Source organism: Staurois parvus, unplaced genomic scaffold (assembly GCF_062004578.1).
Source record: "Staurois parvus isolate SC_StPar_1 unplaced genomic scaffold, SC_StPar_1.0 ptg001556l, whole genome shotgun sequence".
NCBI classification, from domain to species: Eukaryota; Metazoa; Chordata; class Amphibia; order Anura; family Ranidae; genus Staurois; species Staurois parvus.
The window spans coordinates 6,195-30,269 of NW_028319352.1; the positions used below are offsets into that span (position 1 = coordinate 6,195).

At 41.6% G+C, this 24,075-nt stretch overlaps 1 pseudogene across 1 annotated transcript; it reads left to right on the forward strand.

Moving 5' to 3' along the window:
• Nucleotides 1–222: 222 nt before the first annotated feature.
• LOC149435297 (basic leucine zipper transcriptional factor ATF-like pseudogene) lies at nucleotides 223–22,537 on the forward strand (annotated as a pseudogene). Its single transcript, XR_016308519.1, has 3 exons — nucleotides 223–248; nucleotides 3,021–3,125; nucleotides 22,069–22,537. The product of XR_016308519.1 is annotated as a basic leucine zipper transcriptional factor ATF-like pseudogene (transcript).
• The last annotated feature ends 1,538 nt before the right edge of the window (nucleotides 22,538–24,075 follow it).

A 24,075-nucleotide genomic window follows, 5' to 3' on the forward strand; every position in this document is an offset into this window, starting at 1 on the left:
ATTATATTTCAAAGAACACACCCAATAAAAAGGGGGGGGGGGGGAATACATCATAAAACTCAACGTGTTTCAGACTGATCCTCCAGCTTAAATGTAGAATGCACTGTATTAATCAAAATATCAAGAACTCCTTGTAAATTTGAGTGATATGAATTTACTGAAATACAGTCTCTTAGGGAGAAGACTGAGAGGATTTTGAATCTGAATCAAAGGCTGTAATAGGTGGTTTACCTCAGACACACTTCCAGGTAGGTAAGAAAAAGGTCCAGTAAGGTCAGAAAAAGATTCTGCTGTGGATGGCTCTGAAGTTCCTTTAGAATCTCTGTGAGAACACTGCTCCAATAATTGCACATGAACTGATAAATAAGACAATGTTGAGGTCTTCTGAATATATGGGAGATCTGAGCTTAATGTAGCAGAGCTATACATGACTACATGAGAATGACCCTGTAGTAATAGGGGTCCCAAGATGTAGGTTAAAGGTGTCGGTCCCTTCTGGGGATACTGAGAAATTACAAAAGAGGAATATGGGCTGAGGTCATTTCTTGCAGATGGACTGTCCTCTGTATGTCTTTCAAAATATATGCTACACAGCGTAACAGAGAAACAACTAGGCCCAAAGTGATGTAAGGTCTTGTGTTCTTACAAACCTGAGCAGCTGATGTTCAAAATGAATATAGGGGGCCATAAGTGACCAAGTCACTTTAGATGAGCAGTATAATGAGACCCAAGAGTGGTTGACCACAAAATGCTTAAAAAGCAGGAGTAGCAACAGGAAGTTGCTTCTGCTAGGTTGAATGACAGGAGAAAAAGTGCAAAGAATATATGCATTGGCCTACCTCATCGCAGGCTATCCCACCTTCAGTCTATCATGAACGCTGCTGCCAGACTCATCCACCTCATTAACCGTTCTGTCTCTGTCAATCCCTCCACTGGCTCCCAGTTGCCCACCGGATAAAATTCAAAATACTAACTATGACATACAAAGCCAGCCACAACACTGCCCCAATTTACATATCCGATCTTATCTCTAAATATCACCCAAACCGTACACTCCGCTCCTCGCAAGACCTCCTACTCTCTAGCTCCTTTATCTCCTCCTCCCATGCTTGTCTCCAAGACTTCTCCAGGGCGTCACCCATCCTCTGGAACTCCCTACCCCAATCTATCAGACTATCACCTACTCTACTTACCTTTAGGCGATCATTGAAAACCTATCTCCTCAGGGAAGCCTATCCCGCCCTCTGCTAATACTGGAATCCTCTACGCTTCCAACCACTCCATCCCCCACAGTTTTACCTATTGTACCACTCACCCCTCCCTCCTAGATTGTAAGCTCCAAGGAGCAAGGCCCTCAATTCCCTCTTGTATTGAACTGTATTGTTACTGTATTGTCTCCCACTATAATGCAAAGCGCTGAGCAAACCGTTGGCGCTATATAAATCCTGTATAATAATAATAATAATGCAACACTCCATCTAGTGGGTGACATCAGTTCCCTCAGTCTAAAACGTTACCACTGTAGGGTGGCGGTGCTGGGAATTTTAAAATGGTGCCCAATGGTACCAACTGTGGGATAGCGCCCAGTTCTTTAGCCTGACTGGCTTTACTCATTACATGATTCCTCAAAGACTGGGTCACACCAGGGGCTGTGCCATAGCTGTGGACCTGGAGAGAGCTCTGCAGCTAACAACTACAACACCACAATGCAGAGTCCAGTGTCTAAGGGTAATATGCCAGGTTAGCCTTGCCATTACCAGAGGCCCATTCACAGTGTGAGTCTTTAGGGACTAAGTCACACCAGAGGATGTGTCACTATTTTGGATCTGGAAAGTGCAAAGTGTGGGTGTAACCTCCAAAGTTGTTGCTGAGGATATGCCAATCTAGATATCTTATGTATAGAGACAAAATCACGAATGAAAGAATGGTATATCAAGTATCTTGACTGAACAAAATGAAAAAATCAGAATAAAAAGACTAGTAAAAACACATTTTTTTCAGTAGAGCTGAGGAAAAGACATCCAAGGACAGTAGAAAATAACTGTGGCATGACAATTAGAGGTGAGGTTTTACGGGGACTCCTAATGAAACAAGCTAACAGGAGGGCATGGAGCAGAATGAGCAATGATTCATCAGAATGCTGCTAAACTGTCCAAACAGAGATTTGGGGTATGTCTTGGACCAAAGGTTTGCTGAAGTGGAGGTCCAAAGCCAGGCTATCCTGTCTAGAGCACAGTGGATAAATGGTTAACACTTCTGCCTAGCAGTACTAGGGCCGTTGGTTTGAATCCCCGAGACATGGCACCTCCTGCCTGACGTTTGCATGTTCTCCCTGTGCCTGCATGGGTTTCCTCTGGGTACTTCGGTTTCCTCCCACACTCCAATGACCTGCTGGTAGGTTAATTGGCTCCTATCTAAATTGGCCCTAGTATATGAATGTAAGTTAGGGACCTTAGATTGTACGCTCCTTGGGGGTTAGGGACTGGTGTGAATGTACAATATATATGTAAAGTGCTGCATAAATTGACAGAGCTATATATCGTAAGTACCTGTAATAAATAAATAGATGGGACAACTGGACCAGCAGACTGATAAAACAATTATCTTTTGAAAGTAGACAGCTCAGATATAGATATTCCAATTGTGTTAGGCTAGTTGCCTGAATTTCAGCTTTAAATATTAGGTAAGATTTATAAGACAAATTTGAAAACCAACAAATTCTTTTTTTTTTGCAAAGCACATCATTAAAGCATTACTATAATTAGTATCCTGTAAATCACCACAAATTCTTGCTGTAATGTCTAGAAAATTACAAAAGAAAAGAACTCTCTTCTATCTATTATCTAAATATCAGATAAAACTACAACTCTTATGTGACTACAGATGAATCTCTGTGTAGGGATAGGTGACCACAACATTTTACCTGTGCAAAACCATTTTTAGAGAAAACCAAGAAGGCCTGTGAAAAATAAATGTTACCTGTAACAGCTAATTCTTGTTAACGTGTATTATCTCATCAGGACTTGAAAGCAGAAATTGGCAAGTTCAAAAAGAGAGAGAGAAATCGAGCAGCAGCCTACAAGAGTCGACAAAAGAACACAGAGCGTGCTGACATTCTTCACCAGGTATAAGACAACTACAGCAATCAGCTAATAGACTAATCTGCTGTGGTTATAAAGCATATTTTTACAATCATGTAATTTATAACATGCTGAAAAACGCAATACAAATGGGGATATCACTCTCATTGTCATGTCATTTTCTTCTGATTCTTTAAAGGTAATTTTCCCAAAGAACTAACATGAGTGGGCAATGTATGCAGGTCACTTACTTCTCCAATGGCTTTGTCTATCTCTTAAGACCCAATGAAAGTTTTGTGTTTTTTTTCACTATGATGCCGTCACTGCATAAACAAAAATAATCATGAGTATTTTTTAAAATATTTTTTAACTTACACAATTAACCCTAGCTACATAATAACAATGAAGTATAAAAAAGATGACCAAACATATTAATGTTATGCAGAACTGCAATCATATTTCCAAAGAATGATAAAAAATAAAATGTTTCAAGCTATAGGGATCCAGCAAATTGAAATGCCAATTCTCCTGTACCTGCAGTGCTAACAGATTGTAACATTTGCCTTCTGTACAATTAACAACAGTGCAAATTCTTGATTAGTAGGGTTAAAACTGAAGGGCATATTTATCTAGTTAATAGCTTCCTAAAGATAATACCAGAATTTATTTGCATTTCCCATGGAAAGACACTGACAATACAACATATTCCTGAGTAGTTTGCCAGTTTGTATTTCTTTGGAGAAAACTAGTATAATACCAAGACACTTTCTCTAGCCATGACTGTTTACAGCCTTAGGACATATCTATACATGTTTACTACTGATATCAATGGCTTGGAAACAAAAATAAAGACACATTTATTTCCAATGACATATACAACTCTGCAGAGTGGGGTTTGATTTACCAATGGAGTGTTCACTTTGCAAGGTAAATTTTTGGTTTGCAAAAGACATTTTCATTCATCTTAAGGAATGGGGAATGTGAAGCTAAGTATAATAGTTTTTTTTGTACTCAGTGTAAATTTATTTCAGTGGAGTCCATTGAGGGGCACAGGAAGTCTGAAACCTTCGATTATACTGTTGACCACAAGAGAAATGGACACACACTGGCAACAAAAAACTGTTAGCCAGCACAAGATAACCAGCTCATAAGCAGAATGCCTCAGTTTTGGAGTAATGTAGTAACTAGAGCATGACCATAAATACAGAAGGGTGGGACCTGTATCCCTCAAGGGACTCTAAGAAAAGGATTCTACAGTGAGCTCAAAACTCCTTTCTTTTTTCTCCAGAGGGACAAAGGAAGTCTTATACTATTGGGATATCAACAAGGAACCCTGTTGGAATACAGTGTTCATGTATTTTTTGTAATATCTACATCAGTATTCAGTAGAGATATATTCTTCAACCAGGAGATACCAGTGTTTATACAGTCATGGCCGAAATTGTTGGCACCCTTGATATTTTTCCTGAAAATCAAGTATTTCACACAAAAAAGGTATTGCATTAACACATGTTTTGCTATACACATGTTTATTCCCTTTGTATGTATTGGAACAAATATAAAACAGAGGCAGAAAAGCAAATATGACATAATGTCACACAAAACCCCAAAAATGGGCTGGACAAAAGTATTGGCACCCTTAACTTAATATTTGGTTGCACACCCTTTGGAAAACATAACTGAAATCAGTCGCTTCCTATAACCATCAATAAGCTTCTGACACCTCTCACCCGGAATTTTGGACCACTCTTCCTTTGCAAACAGCTCCAGGTCTCTCTTATTGGAAGGACACCTTTTCCCAACAGCAATTTTAAGATCTCTCCACAGGTGTTCAATGGGATTTAGATCTGGGCTCATTGCTGGCCACTTCAGAACTCTCCAGCGCTTCTTTGCCATCCATTTCTGAGTGCTTTTTGACGTATGTTTGGGGTCATTGTCCTGCTGGAAGACCCAGGATCTTGGACGCAAACCCAGCTTTCTGACACTGGGCCCTACAGTGCGACCCAAAATCCTTTGGTAATCCTCAGATTTCATGATGCCTTGCACACAGTCAAGGCACCCAGTGCCAGAGGCAGCAAAACAACCCCAAAACATCATTGAACCTCCACCATATTTTACCGTAGGTACTGTGTTTTGTTCTTTGTAGGCCTCATTCCGTTTTCGGTAAACAGTAGAATGATGTGCTTTACCGAAAAGCTCTATCTTGGTCTCATCTGTCCACAAGACGTTTTCCCAGAAGGCTTTTGGCTTACTCAAGTACATTTTGGCAAACTGTAGTCTTGCTTTTTTATGTCTCTGTGTCAGCAGTGGGGTCCTCCTGGGTCTCCTGCCATAGCGTTTCATTTCATTTAAATGTCGACGGATAGTTCGCGCTGACACTGATGCTCCCTGAGCCTGCAGGACAGCTTGAATGTCTTTGGAACATGTTTGGGGCTGCTTATCCACCATCCGGACTATTCTGCGTTGCAATCTTTCATCAATTTTCCTCATCCGTCCACAACCAGGGAGATTAGCTACAGTGCCATGGGTTGCAAACTTCTTGATAATGTTGCGCACTGTGGACAAAGGCAAATCTAGTTCTCTGGAGATGGACTTGTAACCTTGAGATTGTTGATATTTTGCCACAATTTTGGTTCTCAGGTCCTCAGACAGTTCTCGTCTCCTCTTTCTGTTGTCCATGCTTAGTGTGGCACAGACAGACACACAATGCAAAGGTTAAGTGAACGTCTCTCCTTTTTATCTGCTTTCAGGTGTGATTTCTATATTGCCCACACCTGTTACTTGCCCCAGGTGAGTTTACAGGAGCATCACATGCTTGTAACATTCTTATTTATCCGCAGTTGTGAAAGGGTGCCAATACTTTTGTCCAGCCCATTTTTGGAGGTTTGTGTGACATTATGTCGAATTTGCTTTCTTTCCTCCCTTTTTTTGTTTTGTCCCAATACACACAAAGGGAATAAACATGTGTATAGCAAAACATGTGTTAATGCAATACGTTTCGTGAGAAATACATGATTTCCTGGAGAAATATCAAGGGTGCCAACAATTTCGGCCATGACTGTATGTTTGTAGCTGCATCTATAGTAATACGCTATGTCTTTTCCCTGAATAAAGTTTCCTGTTTCCTGGTTGCAGTGAAGCAAGCAGAAAAGCACATAAGGAGTGTGCACTGTTTGTTCTGTAGGGCTATATACAGATATTCGAACAAGTTTAACTGATGGGTGGGCAACATAGCACAAAGGTTAAAGCTAGGTACAGTATACACTAGAAGAATTTTGAACAAAAATTCCTATGAAAAATATTAGGAAAATTTGCACAAAAATTCTCAGAACATTCAAGTGTTGTTTGAAAATAGATTTTGATTGCTTTTAACATTTGATTTTAGAAAGAATTTTCCAACTTGTTCCTTTGGATTTACACATTACTGCAGTTGAAAACAAATGTCAATAACCCTACTAATAAATAGATTAATGAACAAGTGTTCTTACAAAGTTCTTTCAATGAAATATGTCAAATAAAATTCTAATAGTGTGTACCCAGCTTAGCAGTCCTCAGAAAAGCAAATGAAGACTGGAGACTGCCTGCAGTTTAAGACAGCTATCTGAATGGTTTAATGCCTAATGCTGCATCAGATGAAGCCTGAACATCCACCTGGTAAAATTTAGAAATAATAAAAATGTGCTTGATGCTGAAAAGACCAAGAAGCACTCACAGATCTCATAGAGTGCACCTTGAGCGAAAACGGTGGAACCTGATCCTTTAGATCATAAGCTTGAATAATTGTCTGAGCTAACTAAAGATGGTGGAACAAGAAGCTGGTGCAACCCTTATTGGGTCCATCCAGGATGACAAGCAGTGGCTGAGAGATACACTCTTGAAGCCTGGAACACATCTAAATAATAGAGGTAACTTTCCTTCTGGGGAGCTGCAGCCAGACACAGCAATAGAAAAACAATGTCCTTGTTGAGGTGAAAGGCAGAGAAGGAAGTCATCGGCCTCAATACCACCTTGTCCCTATGCAAAACCATAAGGGGTTCATTGCCAGATAAGGCTTCCAGTTTAGATACTCCTGTCCAGAGGTGAAGGTTACAAGAAACACCACTTTATACGTAAGAAGAGAGAGAAAGGTATGCTTCTATGGGTTCAAATGGTTGTTTCTGAAGTGCAGAGGAAACCAAATTCAGGTCCCATTGGTCTCTGAAACAAAATAGGAAGGGCAAAACTTGACTCTTCCATATCTGATGACAGTCCATGCGAGAAGTAGACTCCCTTGTTGTGAGCAACATAGCAATCAGAGGGGCCCCTGATCCTCAAAACACTCAAAGCACAATGGTAAATCAGCCCTTGAGAAAAATGATCCTGATGATCTGGAAGAACCCTTGCAGCATCTTACCAGACTGGCATACCACATACACCTAGACCTACTGTCTGCTTACCTGCCCACCCTGAACTCGGCTTGTCTCCTGGATTTCCTTTTGTCTCCTGCCAATTGTACTCTGCACACAGAATTGGTTTCTGCATTCTCAGCTGGGTGTATCTGGGGGTCGCAACCTGGTTTCAACTTGCTGCAATTCCATCTCCACAAACAGGAGCCCTAGTGAGGAAGAAGACTGGGGCTTAGACTCTGCACCCCGGGGAACCCTCACTATCCCCGACACAGGTAAAGGGTCAGTCCCCTTTACATGGAGGACAAGGAAAGAATGAATTTCCACCTAGCAGGGGATCCAAACTAACTGTCTTGCTGGGGTGATCATTTTAGAACTTTTCTGATGGTCGATGTACCTCACCACCGTGGTGTTTTCCAACTGAATCTGGATTAGACAACCTATCAACAGAATCATTCAATGCTGTAGGGACAGCCAAATCACCTTAAAATCCTGGATATTGATTAGTAAAGAGACTTCTCTTCTGATGAAGACCCCTGTGCTGACAGGATGGTGGTCCAATACTTGACCAACATACTCCAAATAAAGAGTTGGTGTAACTGGTGTAACATCTGGACAACCAAAGCCACACTGTCTGACAGAGCCCACACTGTCTGACAGCACCATTGTGAACACCTGAGGTGAAGAAGATAGGCCAAAGAACAGGACCACAACTGGTAATGTAGGTACCCCACAGTAAAGTGTAGGAAACCCCAATGAATTGGAAAAATTGTGACGTATTCAGAAGGTATGCATTTGTGATGTCCAGAGAAGCCAGAAAGTGCCTCTGGTGCCGGAAGTCAAGGACAGGCCTGGTGGATTCTCACTGAAATTTCTGGACTAGAATGATTTCAAGTTAGGATATCCATGAAAGGGCAGATACTTACTTCAGGTATGAAAATGGTGAACAGGTAGAAGAATATCCTAGAAAATGTGTTGACATAAGAACTGGGACAATGACACCTAGGGACAGAAGAACCAAGAGGGGCTGATTGAGATCTGTTAAAATGTGTGAAACTCCAGTTTTAGCCCACTGAAACTGAAAGTTTGAAGGGACTGGATGTTTTTTGGATGTTTGAAGATGGGACTGTGGGTGGGGAATCTTTCAGCAGAGGGTTGTCCAGGTACCTTGTGACAAAGATGCCCTGAGGCATTAGCAGGACCAAGAGCAGAGCAAGCCCTTTTGTGAAGACTCCAAATGGCAGGGCAGCAAATTGGTCTCCCACAGTACAGCGTAGAAAATGATGGTGTGCTGGAAAGATATGAATCTAAAGATAGGCATCTTGGATACCCACTGATCCCTGAAATTCCCCTCATCTGAAAGAAACAATGGCAGATCTTGTGGACTCCATGTGGAGTTTGGGGACACACAGATACTGTATCTGCTTAGGGATTTTAAGTCGAAAATGGAGCATATGCCTCTATTCGGTTTTGGGACTGTGAATAGGTTTGAGTAAAACCCTTTGAATCTTTTCTCTGCAGGAACTGTGACACCACACATTGTGTCTGAAATTAACTCAGGGCTTGGAGGGTTTTGGGGTCCAAGTCACAGGATGAATGGATTAGAAAAGGATGCTTGAGAGGAGCAGAAAGATCTCTTTCTTTGAGAAGATGTAGTAACTATGGTAGTAGTAGGCCAAGGCTGTTTTTGGTGGCGTAAAGTACCTTCCCCCAATAACCTCATTAATAAATTTATCAAAGGATTCACCAAACAGGCGTTCACCATCAACAGGCATGAATAAAAGGTGCCTTTTGCAAGCAGACTTAGCAGAAGAAACCTTTACCCACAAAATTCTGTGCTCATACACAGAGAGCAGTGTCATCCCTGAGACTAGGCAAAGTACATTTTCTAAGGCATCAGTACAAAATAGCAGCAACAAAGACATGAGTTTGAATTGTTCCAGCAGGACAGGGACAAAGACAAGATTGTGTTCTCTCTTTATTTTCCCAGTTTAGTGATCAACAGTCTGACAAATGGATATACATAGTTGCAAGGGCCAGTTGTAAGGCAGGACTAGCAAAAAGCAAAAGGTGCTTTCAATAGGGTTTCAAAGAGTCTATCAAAAAAATCCTTAACCACCTTCCACCCGCCATATAGTACAATGACGGGCGCAAGGTGGTTCTCTCGTTCTGATAGGACGTCATAGGACGTCCTTCCATTCTCACCGCGCATGCGCGGCTCAGGGAGTGCTCAGCGTGGTGATCGCCGGTGCGCTGTGTCCCTCGGACACAGCGGATCACGAAAAGAGCCGAAGATGTCGGCTCGGTCATGTGATCAGCTGTGTCCAATCACAGCTGATCACATGTAAACACGGAAATGCCGGTCATCGGCATTTCTCTGCTCTCGAGGAGAGGAGAGCCGGTAATCGGCTTTCCGCGGAGGGGACAGGTACACTGATCATTAGGGCACTGATGATCAGTGTGCCCTGATGATCAGTGTGGCCCCAGAAGTGCCACCTGTCAGTGTCCATCAGTGCCAGTAGTCAGTGCCACGTTCCAGTGCCCATCAGTGCCACATCAATGCCACATATCAGTGCATACCAGTGCACATCAATGTCACATATTACTGCCCATCTGAGCTGCCTTTCAATGTCACCCATCAGTGCCAGTCAGTGCCACCTATCAGTGCCAGTCAGTGCTGCCTATCAGTGCCAGTCAGTGCTGCCTAACAGTGCCAGTCAGTGCTGCCTAACAGTGCCGCCTATCAGTGCCAGTCAGTGCTGCCTATCAGTGCCATGTATCAGTGCTGCCTCATCAGTGCCCATCAGTGATGCCTGTCAATGCCCATCAGTGCAACCTACCAGTGCCTCATCAGTGCCCATCAGTGCCACCTATCAGTGTCCATCAGTGCAGCCTATCAGTGCCCATCACTGCAGCCTCATTAGCGCACATCAGTGAAGGAGAAAAATCACTTATTTACAAAATTATATAACAAAAACTAAGAAAAAAGTTTTTTTTTTTCAAAATTTTCAGTAGTTTTTGGTTTGTTTAAGAAAAAATAAAAATCCTAGAGGTGATTAAATGCCACCAAAATAAAGCTCTGTCACAAAAAAAGGATACAAATTTCATATATATACAGTGTTGCATGACCACGCAATTGTCATTCAACGTGTGACAGCGCAGAAAGCTAGAAATTGGCCTGGGCAGGAAGGGGGTATAAGTGCCCTGTAGGCTAGTGGTTAAAGGAGGGAACATTCTCAACAGGAATATTGAGATACTTGATGAGAACAGAAATGGCAGGATCCACTACCAGGACAGACCATTTTTTTTCATAATTCTTTTTCCATAGGAAACAATGATGTTTGGAGGAATGAATACCCTTTCATGATTTGGCTTAGAACTTGTATTGAATAGAATACCAACATTACAAACACCCTGGAGTGTGCCATTGGAAAGTAATTCACAGTTCAATGCAGTCAAAGATATGGCTGAGGAGAGATGCCGACAGCGTCTGAATCAGAGGTTAAAGTGTGGCCTGTCCCAAGAGGGGAGGCTCCTTTCCAGGATAGTGAATCCCCAGCCTATCCCTTTTTGTCTGGAATCTTTGCCTACCACCAGTTACTTTACCTAAGAAGTAGGGTCTCTCTTCCTACACTAGCTACTCGCAAAATACATGCAAAAACCTGGGGGCGGGAACTTAAAAAAACCTTGCTGGCGCAAGGTGGCTGCCATAGTAGAGAAAACAGACTGCACCTGCCTACAAATTTGCATGTGACTTTGCAGCCATTAAGAGCCCATAAAAGCTTGTATAGACTACAGTAAATTCTGGTGCTAGTACAAACAGCCTTAGCTTGTGCCTCATAAAATGCAGGAGGTGAAAACTCCTCTGCAGGATCCTTCTCTGTATCCACCTCACCTTCCCCAATATCATTGTTCAAAGGGTTAGGAGGTTCAGGGTCATACTTCTAAATATATTCAGCTGGTGAAGAGGCAGAACAGTGCTTTTGGGCCCCAATGACCAAAGGGCAGAGAGTTTTCCAAAGGAGTCATCTGTTGTAAATTTGAGAGGGAGACAGAATTAGAGTAAGGGAGTGGTGTCAATATAAGACCTTGCTCTGGTGCAGGGGAACAGCTATCGCCCTGAGAATTTCACTGGTTTTAACCAGTGTCATGTGTAGCACAAATGTTATTAGCCTGTTTTTTTCAGTCTGTCTCCACCATTGCTAAGTGAGGGGATCCCCAGTGTGGTGATCCGATAATGGATGCAGAATGAGAGTTATTAACATGTCAGGGAACGGATTTGTAATAATACAAGCATTGGCTGATGTCCTGTGGCAGTGTTCTGGAACAGCAGGCAGTGAATAGACCAGCTGATATGCTTCTGGTGCTCTCAGGGAAAATGGCCAATGGAAGTGCATCAGCCAGAAGGCATGGTGCAATTATGTCATTACTATTTCAGCACCCAAGCAGCAACACTATGTGGGAATAACCTGCCAATGTAGAAGAGACATTTACAGAGGGGAATAACACAATAAAGAGAATTACCCCAAATGTAAAAACAGGAAAACCTTGTCTTACCTTATCTATGCTGCAGGCTCCTGGAAAGGAACCAAACTTCATCCATGAAGGCCTTCAAGGTCTGCATACCATAGGAATAGACAACTGGGCATGTACACTATAGCATCCTGTGGCTTACTACACTCATTGCACCATGTGTCAAGGTGAGCCCTCAATGCAGGATCCAGTGCCTGATATTTTGCAAAGTGGAAATGTACTTAACTTAGTGAACAGGAGGAATTTGTGCTGACTTCAATCGCCCAATAATATGTGTTCATAAATCCTGTTTTTTTTTTCAAATTTTCCTTGCACATGATTGTGTATTTTTTAAAAACGATTTTTCACTTAGATTCACCCCATTCGTTCAACTAAGTGAAAATACATTTTGCTATGTGAGCATGCTCTACTCCTTTAATCAATTAACCCCACTGGATAAAAAGCAACATACAGAAGTAAGTAGTGAACATTCAAAAAACTGAAGGAAAGAATAAAAATAATAATCAGTATTGGCCATTGTAATGAATTGGATGTTTGCTTTCCTTTTTATAAAGAACATAGAAAATTTAAAATTCCAGGGTAAATCTGTGGTTTGTTTCCTTCAGGTGTTATAAACCAGGCACAGTAGGTCAGCATGGTATGCTAATGTGTCATGCCATTTTTGTGTATCTGTGAATGAAAAGACTTACCAAATACTCCAGCCATCAGCTAGTCACATACATCAGCCTTGCCTTTAATAAGTGGAACGACAGTCACCAATTTTAAAAACCTGTCAATTGAAAATGATAATAACTATATACAGTGGAATTGTTTTAGTAATTATATTTTTGTATATAATGTACTGTATTATAACGCACTAAATGCAAGCTTTCAACAAAACATTTTCCTACCTGATAATAGAGCTTTGTAAAATTCAAGAGCAGCCACTAGAGACCCTCATAACACTATAAAAACAGCCCCACCACTAACAAGATCTTCTCTCACTAGCCACCTTAATAGGTACACCTTGCTAGGGGGTTGGACCCCCTTTTGCCTTCAGAACTGCCTTAATTCTTCATGGCATAGATTTAACAAGGTGTTGGAAACATTTCTCAGGGATTTTTGTCCATTTTGAAATGTTACTATTGCCTTTCCATCATCTCAAACCAGTCTGAACATTCTCTTTTGACCTCTGATATCAACAAGGCATTTTCGTCCACATAACTGCCACTCACTGGATATTTTCTCCTTTTCGGACAGTTTTCTGTAAACCCTAGAGATAATTGTGTGTGAAAATCCCAGTAGATCAGCAGTTTGTGAAATACTCAGACCAGCCCGTCTGGTACCAACAACCATGCCACATTCAAAGTCACTTAACCTCCCTGGCAGTATTCCCGAGTGTAGCTCGGGGTAAAGTTTCAGTACCAAAAGCGGTAACCCCGAGCTACACTCGGGCTTACCATGTGGCGCTGCTCCGGGATCCCTCGATCACTTACCTTGTCCTGCACTCTTCTGATGTCCCTCCTGCAGCATCCCCTGTAATGTCCTCCGGCGGATGCTGGCATTTGTCATCTGGGTTCTGTCCCCTGCAAGCGTCGGGACGTACGGGGGACGGAACATGTGGGAAATTTGAAAATGACAAAAAGTGACATTCACTAAATACACTAAAATCACATAGTAAAACATTACTGTATCAAACCATTTCACATACATTTTGTCCCGAGTGCTTTGTCCTGTGCCCTGCCTAGCGTCCAAAAAGTGTCCCGTTAGGTCAAAATTGGCTTTACACCAGCTAGAGAACAGCGATAGTAAATTAGAACCACTTGCAGAATTGAGTGATAATGATTTGTATGGAAATTCGTCATCAGACACTGAAAATGATTCTGCGACTTTGCTCAGTGATGTGCGAACTTGGCGCTATATTTCAAATTTCAGTGTTTTTGGTTTGATTATATTATTGAATTAAATTTATTATTATATTATTATTTTTTATGATTAATGTATTATATTATAATTTATGATTTTGTGTTTCAAAGTTTAAACATACCTGGGATGTTTACTAGACTCTTGGTCGGACAGATTTCAGTGAGTTATTCCTAAAAATAACAGGCCTACAATAAAAAAAATATATATTTTCATGCAAAAAAATGTACCGCTTTGAGCACAGAAATATGGACACAATCAGACCACTAGGGAGGTTAAATCCCCTTTCTTCCTCATTCTGATGCTCGGTTTGAACTTTAAAAAGTCGTCTTCACCACATCTAAATGATTTGAGTTGCTACCATGTAATTGGCTGATTAGCAATGTGTGTTACCAAGCAATTAAACAGGTGTACTTCACCTGTTAGTACACTCGGTGAGTGTACTTCAGTTCATTTCTCCCTATTTTGTGGCAAAGCATTGTTAAAACATTTCCCATTTATATGAAAGGTTTGGGATTCAATGGGCCTGAATTACCAAGGGCTCATTCAAACTGCCCACAAAGCAAAAACTTGGTTTCAGTTTAGGCAGCTGTCAATTTTCGGCAGATGCAGAAAGTAGTGCTGGCATCATCACTGCTCCCAAAATCTTTGAGGACCACTGGAGAAGATCAGGCTAGAAAAAGGACTGTGTGCATCACATGACCTCTCAGAAAACATAAAAAACAAAAGCATAGCATACACACTGGAGGGGCTGCAGGGGTATAGAGAGGTCACTATTGGTAGAAACATAGAGCAAAGAGATGGGTTTTAAGAGTTGAAATACTTTTGCATTCTTGCCTAAAGCATTTTTCATTTATATAAATTAAAATCGCATAAGAAAAACACAAAAACCAAAAATTTTAATTTGGGACTTAAAGCACTACTCACACCTAACCTAGGTCAAATGCACATTTTTCCACAGGTTTTTATCTCTAGGTCGCTCAACACACACAGGGCAGCCCATTGATTTCAATGGGCTGCCCTACGCATGACAAACATGGCAAAGTAGCTCATGGAGCTTTTTGCCATGTTCCAGTCTTTATCGTACATTCTGTCACAATTGTTTCTCATTTTTGCACACAGCAAAACTACAAGTACCATCATGCCTCTGCCTTTGGGAGTCACTACATGGGAGTTGTAGTTTGGCAACAGCTAGAGTCTGTGTGTATGTACATGTGTGTGTGTACATGTGTCTCTGTGCGTGTGTACATGTTTCTGTTTGTGTATGTACATGTATATGTGTGTGTGTACAGGTGTCTCTGTTTGTGTGTGTTTGTTGGTGGCGAGTAATGGCTAGTAGCTCAGGACTTGAAATTTTAAGAACTGTTTAAATGTATACCCTGAGCCCACTTTCTATCTGAAACTAGGAACTGTCATCTTTGTAATGTATTATATAAGCAAGATGGATTAGTGGTACACTCTTATTTAGCAACAAATATAAACACTAATTGAAGAATGAACAGCACTAGCTGTTTTATCTCGTTCTATCCCCACACCCGTGATAAAATATAGTAAGAATGGTGTTTTAGTTTATCATCCGATAGCTATCAGAAGCATAATGTCTACAGGTTCTATAGCCTGCATACCATGGTTTATTGTATATATCATGTCAGTGTTTTTTGTGCCTGGAAGGAACAGTCATTATCCAAATATAATTGTACTCTCTTCTCCCAGTCCTTGTGTGCAGCAATCACTCACAACTTAGCTGTATTTGTCCCTTCTGTCAGTATACTCACTGTCAAGCAGTATGCACCAACACTGCCTGTTCAATTGTGTAGTCTTTAATATAATTGGAAGTTTTGAACTTCCATGTACAGTACATTGACAGATGATGTTCTGTCCTTCCATGCAGACACAATGGAATCAAATGGCCTCTAAAGATTACTTTTGCATATATAAATTAATACTCAACCCTTAGTGACTGAAGGTAAAACAAACGTTAATGCCTGAACACAGTTAGTGTGTTAGTAAAACTGTACATAGTATCACAACTACTTTGTGTGTCTATTATTATACCTTGTCTTTTTTCAGGACAGATTGGGCTTTCTTTTGGTGGTAAATGGTAATGGATATCTAATTTACAGTATTTATGTTTTTAGATAGTCAAAGGAAAAAACTGTCCCAAAATAGTAAAAAAAAACAAAATGTCTTTTGAATGTTTAAATTTAGCTGCATATTTCTTGCTATTATTATGCCCTACCACCAAAGAACAATGCAATATAAATTCTCCTGCTCCTGGCAATGTGGCGATACCACATACAGTGGGGCAAAAAAGTATTTAGTCAGCCACCAATTGTGCAAGTTCTCCGACTTAAAAAGATGAGAGAGGCCTGTAATTGGCATTATAGGTAGACCTCAACTATGAGAGACAAAATGAGAAAAAAAATCCAGACAATTACATTGGCTGATTTGGAAAGAATTTATTTGCAAATTATGGTGGAAAATAAGTATTTGGTCAATATCAAAAGTTTATCTCAATACTTTGTTATATATCCTTTGTTGGCAATGACAGAGGTCAAACGTTTCCTGTAAGTCTTCACAAGGTTGGCACACACTGTTGCCGGTATGTTAGCCCATTCCTCCATGCAGATCTCCTCTAGAGCAGTGATGTTTTGGGTCTGTCGCTGGGCAACACGGACTTTCAACTCCCTCCAAAGGTTTTCTATGGGGTTGAGATCTGGAGACTGGCTAGGCCACTCCAGGACCTTGAAATGCTTCGTATGAAGCCACTCCTTCGTTGCCCGGGCGGTATGTTTGGGATCAATGTCATGTTGGAAGTGGCAAGTTCCTACCTTTCCTCAGAGCTTGCTGCTCCATGTGCTGGCATCCATCTTAGGTTTCTGCAAAGCAAGGTGGGAGCCTTTATGCTTTCAGGCCTCTGAAGCTCCTCCTCCAGGAGGGTGTGGCTGATCACATTTAAGCCTGCTGTCTGCAGCTGCTCTTTGCATTCGTGTCCTGCATGTTTCATTGCCGCAAGCTCTTGTTCAGCTCTCGTTGCTCTACTGGAAACCGACCCGGCTTTGACAAGACATTTCTCTGCCTTATCCCATTACCTGACCTCCCGTTGCTGAACCCAGCCCGTGACCTGAGTATTCTTGCCTACCGTCTTGTACTGTCAGTTCCACTGTTATCGACCCGGCCTGTCCGACCACGCTATACGTCTTCCCATCTGGCTCCCACTAGCTATACGCCATTGGCGGCAGACGTTACCGCAGCTGGGGTTACTCAGGGGTCAGGCTGGTCTCAGGCTGCGTCAAGTCCATCCCCACCATCAGGTGCCCTGGTGGAAGGCAGCCTGGGGCTTAGACTCCGCGCCCTGAGGGACTCCGGTCTGTGGGTGGTGGCTGTCGTCAGTCGGTGCGTGACCTTACCATAAGGCCTGCCTGTCCATTCCCCCGCTCCAGCCCCGACAGGAAGACCCAGCCACGTTTCATCTTCAATGCCCTTGCTGATGGAAGGAGGTTTGCACTCAAAATCTCACGATACATGGCCCCATTCATTCTGTCCTGTACATGGATCAGTCGTCCTGGTCCCTTTGCGGAGAAACAGCCCCAAAGCATGATGTTGCCACCCCCATGCTTCACAGTAGGTATGGTGTTCTTTGGTAGAAACACAACTCATCATGTTTGGAGGAGAGAGAATGCTGAGTTCCATCCAAACAGTTCTATTTTGGTTTCATCTGACCATATGACATTCTCCCAATCCTCTTCTGGATCATCCAAATGTTCTCTAGCAAACTTCAGACGGCCCGGACATGTACTGGCTTAAGCAGGGGGACACGTCTGGCACTGCAGGATCTGAGTCCCTGGCGGCGTAGTGTGTTACTGATGGCAGCCTTTGTTACGTTGGTCCCAGCTCTCTGCAGGTCATTCACTAGGTCCCCCCCGTGTGGTCCTGGGATTTTTGCTCACCGTTCTTGTGATCATTTTGACCCCACGGGGTGAGATCTTGCGTAGAGCCCCAGATCGAGGGAGATTATCAGTGGTCTTGTATGTCTTCCATTTTTTAATTATTGCTCCCACAGTTGATTTGTTCAAGCCGCTTGCCTATTGCAGATTCAGTCTTCCCAGCCTGGTGCAGGTCTACAATTTTGTTTCTGGTGTCCTTCGACAGCTTTTTTGTCTTCACCATAGTGGAGTTTGGAGTGTGACTGTTTGAGGTTGTAGACAGGTGTCTTTTATACTGATAACAAGTTCAAACAGGTGCCATTGATACAGGTAATGAGTGCAGGACAGAGGAGCCTCTTAAAAAAGAAAGGTACAGGTCTGTCAGAGCCAAAAATCTTGCTTGTTTGTAGGCAACCAAATACTTATTTTCCACCATAATTTGCAAAAAAATTCTTTCAAAATCAGCCAATGTGATTGTCTGGATTTTTTTTTCTCATTTTGTCTCTCATAGTTGAGGTCTACTTATGATGCCAATTACAGGCCTCTCATCTTTTAAAGTGGGAGAACTTGCACAATTGGTGGCTGACTAAATACTTTTTTGCCCCACTGTATGTGTATGTTAGTTGTTGTTCGTACCCGTTCCAGGGCGAAGAAACAATAGTGTACTTTTTATCCTACCTAAAACATACTGACATGGATACTAATTTAAAAAAATAAAAATAAAAATATCTTACCCAAAATGTACTGACTCTGGACTTTGACTTTTACCTTGACTCTAATCCCAATCCTGGTGCTGACCTAGATCAATCCTTGATCTAGCTATTTTCTTCTTTATTTTTAATTTTTTTATTTTTTACATACTTTTGTTTGTTTACATCTGTCTCTCCTGCAACGAGAGAAAGATGTAATTTATCTTTCTCTCTATTCAGAAGAGAAAGAAAACACAGTGACTGATCACTTTGATAGCCAACCAGAAGCTATCACAGCAATTGGGTGACTGGCAACAAGGAGTTGTTAGTACAAGACCGGGTTCTGGGTGAGAGTCCAGTCCCTGTGCTGGGACCATGCTGTGTGGCACGCTCTCAGCTCAAAGAGAGGCACACCAAATGTGTGTGGCCTCACAGATATAGACCCACTTCCTTGAGGCCGCATATCTGCGCACTGTTGACGGGAGGGGGTTAAGCTCAATTCACAAAGCTTTATCACAAGGATAAGTATCTTAAGTCATGTGACTGTAAATTTCAAAGCTCACTGGACATATATATATATATATACACACACACACACACACACACACACACACACACACATAGTCAGGTCCATAAATATTGGGACATCGACACAACTCTAACATTTTTGGCTCTATACACCACCACAATGGATTTGAAATGAAACAAGTAAGATGTGCTTTAACTCCAGACTGTCAGCTTTAATTTGAGGGTATTTACATCCAAACCAGGTGAACGGTGTAGGAATTACAACAGTTTTCATATGCGTCTCCCACTTGTTAAGGGACCAAAAGTAATGGGACAGAATAATAATCATAAATCAAACTTTCACTTTTTAATACTTGGTTACAAATCCTTTGCAGTCAATTACAGCCTGAAGTCTGGAACGCATAGACATCACCAGACGCTGGGTTTCATCCCTGGTGATGCTCTGCCAGGCCTCTACTGCAACTGTCTTCAGTTCCTGCTTGTTCTTGGGGCATTTTCCCTTCAGTTTTGTCTTCAGCAAGTGAAATGCATGCTCAATCGGATTCAGGTCAGGTGATTGACTTGGCCATTGCATAACATTCCACTTCTTTCCCTTAAAAAACTCTTTGGTTGCTTTTGCAGTATGCTTTGGGTCATTGTCCATCTGCACTGTGAAGCTGCGTCCAATGAGTTCTGAAGCATTTGGCTGAATATGAGCAGATAATATTGCCCGAAACACTTCAGTATTCATCCTGCTGCTTTTGTCAGCAGTCACATCATCAATAAATAAAAGAGAACCAGTTCCATTGGCGGCCATACATGCCCACGCCATGACACTACCACCACCATGCTTCACTGATGAGGTGGTATGCTTAGGATCATGAGCAGCTCCTTTCCTTCTCCGTACTCTTCTCTTCCCATCACTCTGGTACAAGTTGATCTTGGTCTCATCTGTCCATAGCATGTTGTTCCAGAGCTGTGAAGGCTTTTTTAGATGTCGTTTGGCAAACGACAATCTGGCCTTCCTGTTTTTGAGGCTCACCAATGGTTTACATCTTGTGGTGAACCCTCTGTATTCACTCTGGTGAAGTCTTCTCTTGATTTTGTTGTTGCTGAGCTCACCAGTGCGTTCCTTATAAGAATGTTCCAAACAGTTGGCCAGAGTACTTGGTGTCATTTTGGACTCCAACCTATCCTTCCAGCCCCAAGTCCACTCTTTAACAAACTCGTGCAGACTCCACCTCCACAACATCGCCAAAATCCGCACGTTCCTAACTCCAGAAACCACTAAACAGCTCATCCACTCCCTCATCATATCACGACTCGACTACTGCAACTCCCTCATCACTGGCCTGCCTCCCCGCTGGCTATCCCCGCTTCAGTCCATCCTGAATACGGCTGCCAGACTCATTCACCTTTCCAACCGCTCCGTTTCCGCCACCCCCCTCTGCCAATCCCTCCACTGGCTTCCGATTGCGCAACGGATCAAATTCAAAATCCTAACGCTGACGTACAAAGCTGTCCACCATACTGCCCCGAACTACATCACTGACCTAATATCCAAGTACCGCCCAGCACGCACACTCCGCTCCTCACAAGACCTCCTTCTCTCTAGTTCCCTGGTCTCCTCCTCCCATGCCCGCCTCCAGGACTTCTCCAGGGTGTCACCCATCCTCTGGAACTCCCTGCCCCAACCCATCAGATTATCACCTACTCTCCTCTCCTTTAGGCGCACCCTGAAAACCCATCTCTTCAGGGAAGCCTACCCCGCCCCCTGCTAACTTGCCGACCTCCTCCACTCTTCCTACCACTCCATCCCCCACAGCTATCTCCTCCTGTGCCACCATCCCCTCCCTCCTAGATTGTAAGCTTGAAAGAGCAGGGCCCTCGATCCCCTCATGTTTTGCATTGTATTGGTATTGTTCTGTCACATGTTCTGTCCCCCTTTATAATGTACAGCGCTGAGCGAACTATTGGCGCTTTATAAATACTGTATAATAATAATAATAATAATAATAATTGTTGACTTTGACACACATACACCTACCTCCTGGAGAGTGTTCTTGATCTGGCCAACTGTTGTGAAGGGTGTTTTCTTCACCAGGGAAAGAATTCTTCGGTCATCCACCACAGTTGTTTTCCGTGGTCTTCCGGGTCTTTTGTTGTTGCTGAGCTCACCAGTGCGTTCCTTATAAGAATGTTCCAAACAGTTGTTTTGGCCACGCCTAATGTTTTTGCTATCTCTCTGATGGGTTTGTTTTGTTTTTTCAGCCTAATGATGGCTTGCTTCACTGATAGTGACAGCTCTTTGGATCTCATCTTGAGAGTTGACAGCAACAGATTCCAAATGCAAATAGCACACTTGAAATGAACTCTGGACCTTTTATCTACTCATTGTAATTGGGATAATGAGGGAATAACACACACCTGGCCATGGAACAGCTGAGAAGCCAATTGTCCCATTACTTTTGGTCCCTTAACAAGTGGGAGGCACATATGCAAACTTTGTAATTCCTACACCGTTCACCTGATTTGGATGTAAATACCCTCAAATTAAAGCTGACAGTCTGCGGTTAAAGCAAATCTTGTACGTTTCATTTCATTTCAAATCCATTGTGGTGGTGTATAGAGCCAAAAATGTTAGAATTGTGTCGATGTCCCAATATTTATGGACCTGACTGTATATATTTTTTTTTAAAATAAAAATCTATATCCTGGTGCATTATCTTTGTGAATTGAGCCGAAGGGATTAATTCTTGGATTTGCTTCACACTATATTGTGAAATACAAGCAGATATACTATCTTAGGCTACTTTTGATTCAATGGACAAGGGCCAGGGGCCTGCAACTTATATAAATTTAAATTTCACAATTTCGTGAAGTGCAAATATGAGGAGTAATCTTCTATTTATTTTTCATATAAAAGTTTTTTGAGTAGATTATTCACAAGAGTGCATATGTATGATTAAACACTAAGAGAACAGGGATTTGCTTAAAGACAATTTTACATTTAATAGCCTAAAATTTTACTATTATGTCCCTGCAGGAGTATGAGAGTCTAGAGAAAAGGAACAACGCACTGCACAAGGAGATTCAAAAACTACAGCAAGAACAGACATACTGGGCCAAAGTCTTACAGCAACATGAGGACACCTGCCTACTTCTTTCTCCTGATATAATTTCGGAACTCCAAAAGCCAGCACCTTTGGCTTCTCCCAAAGAAACAAACCAAATGTTTTTTGACTGCTATATATAGTTTTATTATATGTGTGCTGCAAAATAAAAAGCATACAAAACAATAAAAAGAGTAAAAAAAAAACAACACCACAGAAAGGAAAGTAAAACATATAGGAATAAACCAAGAAAAAAGGGTGAGCTTGCAAAAATCCCACACTGTCCAAATTATGTACAGAATTAGAAGTAAAAGAATAATTTTGGAAACTTTTCTCCCTGACTGTCTCCATCTGCAATCTCATGTAACTGGAGGTAAAAATAAAAACTGACGGTAAAATAAAGAGCTAAATCTGTATTAATCTTAAACCTGAGTTTTAGACACAAATTAATCCAGCACCATACTCATTAATACATCATTATATTTTTATTTTTTTTTTAGATGCAAGCAGTTTAACCATTTCAATACCGTGCAATTTTACACCTTCCTGCCCAGGCCATTTTTCACGTTTCAGCGCTCTCACACTTTGAATGACAATTGCGCGGTCATACAACATTGTACCCAAACTAAAATTTTATCATTAGAGCTAAAGCATCACTAGAGCTTTCTTTTGGTGGTATTTAATCACCGCTGGGGTTTTTATTTTTTGCTAAATTAACAAAAAAAGACCAAAAATTTTGAAAAAAAAAAACACGTTTTTCTTTGTTTCTGTTATAAAAGTTTACAAATAAATAATTGTTCTTCATAAATTTAGGCCAAGATGTATTCTGCTACATGTCTTTGGTGAAAATAACCCAAATTAGGATGTATTATTTAGTTTGTAGGAAAGTTATAGAGTTCACAAACTATGGTATAGATCTGAAAATTGATCAATCCTGAAGTACTGACAGCCAATCTAATTTCTTGAGGTCCAAGAATGTCAGAATAGTACAGATATCCCCAAATGACCCCTTTTTGCAGAGTAGACAGTCCGACTTACTTCATAAGAGGCATGGCGAGTTTTTTGAAGTTGTATTTTTTTTGTCATAATTTTTCGGAAAATGAAAAAATTAAAAAAATTATTTTCACTATTTTTTTTTTACATACTGTCACCAGTGCAGTACAGCGTCATCATATAACTGGCATGGCGGTGAACAGGGACACTGACTGGTGACCGTATGAAAAAAAAATATATATATATTTTTTTTTATTATTTTTAATTTTTTATTACATTTTTTTTATTTTTTTTAAGATTTTTTTTTCATATTTTACTATGACCAAAGTAGTACAATGTTACCATAGTAACATTGTACTACTTTGGGGAAGTGATCAGTATTTTTTTTTTTTACACAATTTGCTTATAGCAAAGAATTACTTTGCTATAAGCAAGCATTTACCTGAATAAAATCGATTCATTCAGCTTTTTTTTTTTTTTTGTGCTTAGCTGTGATTTGGTCACAACTAATCACACGACATGTGCATGTGATTAGCTGTGACCATTCACAGCTAGGCACTAGTATACAATGGATGGCATGAATGAAGCCATCCATTGTATACAACTGTCATGTGACCTGCTGTGATTGGTCACAGCAGGTCACATGGTACCAGCAACGGGGGCCGGTACTCAGATCTGTCAACGGCCGTGTCCGAGGTACACGGCCGGTGACAGATCGTGCTGCTGCGCCACTCTGCATTAGCGCAAACTGCGCATGTGCAGGAGCATGCCAAATGGCGTGCACCCAGAATGCAGCAGCACTTTTGAAGCCGCCAAACGGCCATTGGCCGGGCGGCTAATGGTTAAATACCTGCAATTGACCTGTTATCAGCCTTTTACAGTTTCCAAACAGCAGGGCTGGAGTATGAGAGGAAGTAGCAGCACAAGAAGCATGCTGATAGAAAGAG